This window comes from Emydura macquarii, unplaced genomic scaffold, assembly GCF_026122565.2.
Source record: "Emydura macquarii macquarii isolate MOO-44397 ecotype Brisbane River unplaced genomic scaffold, CSIRO-AGI_Emac_v2 contig_3122, whole genome shotgun sequence".
Classification (NCBI taxonomy): domain Eukaryota; kingdom Metazoa; phylum Chordata; order Testudines; family Chelidae; genus Emydura; species Emydura macquarii.
Window position 1 is genome coordinate 5,693,998 of NW_027133259.1, and position 7,146 is coordinate 5,701,143.

The following is a 7,146-nucleotide window of genomic DNA, read 5'->3' on the forward strand; positions in this document are numbered from 1 at the left end:
AGAATTCTCCCTCTCAGACTGAAAAGATCTGACCGTGCCTAGGAGATTACACGTTTAAAGAAGTGACAGAAAAAATATTTCTAAGGGTTACATAATAATATTACATTGCTTTCCTTGTGCAATTAATTTCCAAATGCAGACAGGGCCACATTGTGTGGCAGGCAGGCATGAGTGCACAAGGAAGCTCTTTCTCTTTGCACCCCTGGACACAGGGTGACCTCAGTCTGAGTAGGGAGTACAAGATACACTGCAAAATGATGACAGAGCTCCTTCTCTGATCTGCGTGCTCTCCTATAACTCCTAGAGACATTCTGGCTGAGTGCTGTTGCTACCCTCTCGCTGATCTTTCCAACGTACCCTCAATGTGATCTCGGGGAATAGGACATGGCACGGGAGCCGTGGGTGTTCTATTCCTGGCTCTGCTGCTAACTTGCTATGTGACCTTAACCTCTCTGGGTCTCAGTTTCCCTCTCTCTAAAAGAGGGTCAGCGATACTGACCTGTCTTGCATTGTGGAGCACTTTGAGATCTGTGGGAGCAATTTGCTGTATAAGAGCTAAGAAATATTGTCACCTCTCTATTTTATGCATTCCTAAGGCACCGCCCATCTTGGTATCTGTCATCACTACACTTTGGGTGTGGTTTACTACAGTGTCCGTTGCATACGCCTCCACATGGATAGGCCCAGTTCATGGCTGCTGCGCTAATGAAGAAATGCAATTATTCCAAGTATCTTCTAGATGCATATTCCATGTGGGATTGTCTGATGCACGTTAGATGAGTGGTATGGAGCAGGGTCAAGGTAAGCATGCAGCAGAGCACTGAAAGTCCCATTTCGATCAGACAAGTAGTGACCATATGTTCAGAGCCGGAATGTGCACCGAACTTTATTCAGTAGGGTCTCAACACTGACCTTTTGCTGCATTCCCCTACAGCAGTAAAAATGGTCACACGTAAGTAAACTGACGTATAACATATGCAACCCCAGCTGTCCTCTGCAGTCTGCCATTTTTCTTTTTTTGCAAAATGCAACAGAAGGGAAACATGCTCCAATTAATAACTTTTCATAAGCATTAATAAAAATAATGGCATGGAAAATGATCACACTTCTGGCAGAATAAAATCCATACTGAGGAGCGGCTGGTCATAGAAACGCATGTTGATCAATCCTGAAAGCAATTTCTGATCATCTGTTGCTATTTTCTGTACTTTCCTTCTCTTTGTACTGTGACGCATGTACACCCATTAATAAATGTGTACCTCTCTCCTGTGTGGTTCTTGCTGGGGTTTGTGAAATACTTCATCCCTGGTTTTCATGGTTTGCTTTGCACTTTTTAGATTGTCTTTGTTCTTGCTGTTTTATTTTTCTGTGTGGTTGGCTAGTCTGGTTTGTATATGATTTCACTAGCAAAATATGACCGTTATGCAATATGTAATTATTCTCTTACAATCCTGCAAGCCCTTACTTCCGGCCACAGTGTTTACTACAGACAGTAGTGCCACTGTAGGTCAACTCATGGGACCACTCATGAGAGCAAGCACTCCAACTGATGATAAGCACTACATATGGTAATAAAAGCAGAGCTATGCCCTTATATTATTACATGACACAATTTTCAGAATGACTAGTGATTTTGGGTGTCCCACTTCAGATCCATTACAAAATGGGGCCTGGTTTTCAGAAAGTGCTTAGTACCCATTATCTGAAAACCAAGCTGCTTCAGGTGCTTCAGGTTGGGTATTCAGAAATGGAGTAACCCAGAACAGGAAGTTACTCACCTTGTGCAGTCACACAAGAAGGGATCGGTGATCTGGGCTGTACTGAACACTCCAAGGCTGGATGGCTTGCTGTTGATGGTGTCAATGGTAATACTCTTATTGGCAGCATCTTCTTAGCGATGGTGTGGTCTCTGTCTTTGCCTTTAACTGTCAGTATCATTGCTTTGGTGCCTATGCCTATCAGGTCTTTAGGCGCATCAACATTTCCTGCCACTTCAGACCATTGTGAGCTATGGGTACTATGTTTAAACTGTCTCAGTACCAATGATATTTAATGTGCCGGTGATCTTTTTTGGCTACCTTAGGGCTCACTCTGGGTCCACGGCATTTTTTTTGACCCAGAATCCTTAGATGTCGAGGGCTGTGGGGAAGGTTCATGCCATCTGAGTGTCTCCTGGTGCAGGTCCGGGTATGGCTAGAAAGCTACCTCCATGAGGAGGAGTTTTAGTCTCAGTTCTTGGTCCTTCCAAGTTCTAGACTCGAGTTGTTGGCGGAGACCACACTTTTAGGAAATGTGGCAATCCCTCAGGCACCAGATACAGAGGGAATGTTTATCCACTAAAGGGATGGCCTCCTTGCATGAGAGGTGCATCTTAAAGCCTGGTGAACTGGCATACCTCAGGTTGAGGTAAGCTCTAAACAAAAGGGGGGAAATAAAAAAAAAAATTTAAGGAAAGAGAAAAAATAGAAAACTCTACAACTAAGAAAAGGATTAACTAACTATTGAAATGTTAAGAGAGAGATAATGGACAGACTGCTAATAACTCTGTCTAGCCACGGGTGGTGAGAAAGAACTGAGAGGCATTTACCTACACATGCTAGTTAGCATCATGGCAGAGCACGAGGAGGGAGCAGTGCATGTGAGGGCCAAACAGACACTCTTACCAAAGTTCTCTGATCAGCAGCACAAGGATGCAGACACGCCTACAGTGCAGCACCCGTAGGGACACTGCTCAAAGAATCACTGGTCACTTTTGGAAACCTTGGCCATGGAGTATAGAGTTTTCATTTAGATATGCGGACTGAGATTTCTGAAACCATGAGGGGAGATTGAGTCCCAGTCCCCATTTATTTCAATGGGAATTAGGCAGTCCAAACTCTTAGGATGCTTTGAAAATTTGACCCATAACACATTGTTGCTAATATTCTATATTGTGTTGCAAACATTTTTTCCTCTATCAAAATGCAACAAATGTGTAATTGCTGTGAATTCATGCCCCCCGCTGCACTTCCATCTGACTTCTGTCCAAACACTGCTGTCTTTTGGATGACATACAAAACCAAGGTCCTGAGCATTAGTAGTCATAAACTATCCCATGATATTTTGCATAAGAATTAAGGGTATCAGCCCTAGTGTTTTGGCCAAATTAAAACTACCAATTGCATTTTATCTACAGTAGTTAAATTCCCTTACCAACTCCTATTAAATGTGGTATTATACACTTCTAGTATGTCTTCACTGCAGAGGGAACTCAAGTGATTGGCACCTGGGTTAGCCTCGCCCAGGTGTGAGCAGCCACAGTGAAAACCCATACCCCAGTTACTGTGTCCCGTGTCTTCTCACAATTCCCTGTGTGCCCAGGAGAACAGAAAAGTTCTCCCACCATTCACTAAGAAAGAATCAATCATAGAATAGCTCATCTTAGTGTAGCACAAAGAACCTTGGGCTTGAGACCCTCAGATGAAAGGTGGCAAAAACAGCTGTTGCTATCTCTCACAACTTTATCGTCCGTCTTGCAGTATTTGGTGTCTTTCTTGAAACCATGGCTCATGGTGCTTTCTTTTTACATGACAGGAGAGATTCTCAAGTAATGACAGGAAGTTTCTAGCACTTAGGGTTGTGGAGAAAAGCTTGAAATCATGAATTCTAAATTCTGAAAAAAATGGAAGGCTAGAAAAAGAACTCAAACTTATTATTTTTAAAGTCTCATGATTTTAAAATCATATCGTGATATTTTGAAGCCTGACTCCTGTTTTTTGAACAGTTGGAGTTAGCGTATTTAAAGAGCCACCCTCAGGTCACGTTTGCCTAAAAATAGGTTTTTGTGCAACAAACTCCATCATTTAAAAAAAAAAAAAATCCACTGGAAGTTTTTTAATAAACAAACACTCCCCCTGTAGTGTTTGCAAACCAACTGCTGATGCATGAAAATCTGAAAGTGAAATGGACTAGAAATTCACTGTTTTCATTGTCCAAACCTGGGAGGGGAGGAATGCAAAAGGTAAATAAACAGCATCAGTGATGTGTAATTTTAATTGCTTTTCCTATTAATAACCTTAAGGAGTTCTTTAGACTATAGATAAGGACTTTTTTTTTAAAATCCTTGACTTTTTTTTTAACGTACTATGTCCCTTTAATTGCAGTGTGGACTTGAGAGAGAGAGATCTAACCTTAGGCTCAATTGTTATTACTGCACCTCTAAGAATAATACTTCAACTAGGGCACTCCAGCAGCTGCACTAGACAGGATCTGATTAAGTTTAGTTGTAAAGTCTTTCCACAATAGATTGGGGTTTTTTTTTAAACTGCACATTATTTATCCACTTCAGAGCTTTCTCATTTTTCTACCCAAATCCTGTAAAAACTTAAGCAACGGAGTAACACAGAAATCAATGGGATTACTCCTCTTCATAAAGTTACTCACCTATGCCTTTGCAGGATTGGGGCTTTTAGGAATATATACTTTACAGAGGGGAGGAGGGTGATCGACAAGGTCATTGGAAATCCATCTTCCCAATGCTAGTGTAAGTCCATGATGTAAATAGTAATACTGGACATCTACACAACACTTTTCATCTAAGGATCTCAAAGCATTTTGTAAAATGAATATGATTATCCTTATTTTGCAAATGGGGAAACAGACACACAGAGAGAGATGATTTTCCCAAGATCACACAAGGCTAGTGACAGCATTAGGAATCAAACCCAGATCTTCTGACTCTTTATCCACCAAACCATGCTGCTAAATGTATTGTGTTCAGGAGAGAGTTGTAGAGATTTGATAATACCTACATATTTTACACACACTTATTTTCTTATTTAAACGTCACATAGGCCAAGATAAACACCATGAGTGAAATCCTGGCTCTGCTGAAGTCAATGGCAAAACTCCCATTGACTTCAATAGGGCCAAAATTACACCCTGCATCTGTTTTAATACATATAGCTCTGAACATGGCTTAGCTGTGTAACTGAGAGCAGAAGTCTGACTGATTGTGAAGTGAAGTCAGCTCGGTCCCTGGCATCGAGCAGAGATGCATAGTGTGAGAGGTTTTGTGTCTGAGCTTTTCTGGCTCTCCACGCTAGGAGGAAACAGTCAGCGGTCTGCCCAGTGATGCTCTTTACAGAACAAAATAGAGGAAATATTAAAATACATGGACTTCCTAGAAACAGTCTGAAAAGCTCCCACGCTGACGGCGGTGCTCATTCACACCACGTTAAATAAAGGGTCACTCAAAAAAAATTGCTCTTGCTACTTGTTTAAATCATTCTCTTCAATAGAAGGTTTCATAACTATTTGAATCGCTCCATAAAGAAGCTGACGGTTTTCTTTCCCCTTCCACACATTTATTTAGTTTGGAGAAAAATAATCTGTTAGGAGTTAAAATTCGCTAGATTTTATAATAATGTATATGACAGAGGATTGAAGGTAGGTTTAGAGTCCTGTAGCTCAGGTGGTGGCAGATTCAAGAAGATTGAAGGGTCAACCCCTAATGCTGATGCATGATTGAAAGGGGTAATATTACAGTTGCACAGAATAGAATTCATTACCCTTGCAATTAACACTAAAGTGATCTGTAACCCAACACCAGCCACAGTGATCATTTGGGCAAAGCAGTCCCACCATTCTGAGTACCTAGGCAGGGTGGGTGTGTTCATGCAAATACAGTCTGGGTCCTGAAGCCTCCCCCGGCTAACTCAGCAGGAGAGTACTCATTCAGACCCTGATTACATTTAAACTCGATCTTTTTTTCCTTTTAAAAACACTAGCTTTCTTGTATGTGCTGTTGTATTATTTATTTGTAGTAATACCCAAGTGTGCTACACCAATAATGACAATTATTATTAATTATTGTGGTAGGAGCCTCAATCCGGGATTGGGGGCTCAGTTGTGAAACAGGCTGTCTGATCCATAACAAAAAGACAGACCTTCACCTGAAAAGCTTACAGTCTACAACGATGGAGGCTGACAAAGTTTGGGAGATAACATACAGGCTAAGTATGATGATTGGAACATATCCTGTCAGCTGTGAGTTTTGATTTTTTTTTTAAATTTTATTGTATGATAAATATTAGTTATTTCCAATTGCCTCTTTACCTAGTCATATGAAGTCTTCTTTCAGTACATATTTTAAAAACACTCAATTTACTGTGTATCTGCAGTAGAGACACACACAGGTGGATTAAAAGCTTACCACACATCAAAACACCACTGTAAGATCATACCCACATCGAGGGGGCTATGAGTGAAGAATGGCCAGACTAGGTAAATATTTAAATAGGAGCCCTTCAAGAAAGATGAAGGTGCCTCAGGAAATAGTCTTGGTTCAGTAGGTGGCACTTTCCCCTCCAACGTCCTATCTATGCTGGCAAAAATGGGACATGCACCACCCGTGATAGCAACACGAGCAGCTCTAGTATTGGCAGAACTGGTGCAGGAGGTCCTGGTGACGTGATTATTAAAGTTCCCATGGCACTCTTTGCAACTGTATTGTGGGGAAACTCTAGGCAGGGGAACTGCTGACTTAAAATCCTCTGATAATGTGAACTGGACACGGTATTCTTTTTCTGGGACTTGCTCCAAAGCACAGTGGCGTCAGTAGGAGTTTTTCATTTCCATTAACTTGATTGGACAGTGGGTCTGGCCGTTGGCGGCCTAAACTGGTGGATTGAGTCGTTGAGTGCTCGGACTGCATCTAATGATCATTTACTCAAATATTCTCTAGAGGTGAGGAAATTAAAGCAGAGTGAGGGCTAGTGGGTTGTGGGAGGTGGTGACTACATATCTGACTGCAGAACCGAAGTGACATCAGTGAGGGTTTTGCTGCATGCTTCCACAGACTCAGAGGACAGAGGTGAAAGTGACACTATAAGACCATCCAACTTATTGCCCTGGGCAACGCTATTCTCTACAATGCATTTTTCTAGTGCTCTCTCCAGTCCAATTTTAAATGTCCCAAGCAAAAGGATTATCGCCTTCTAGGGAAGCTATTCTACAGCCTAATACAGAAAGGTCATTTTGATATACAGCCTATTTTTTCTCTTCCTTAATGTCATCCACCAACATCTATAATGCCATATATAAATTGCACAACTAAAGACTTTAAAACTAAAAATCCCTAAAATCGATTTCATGCCTTGTAAATGG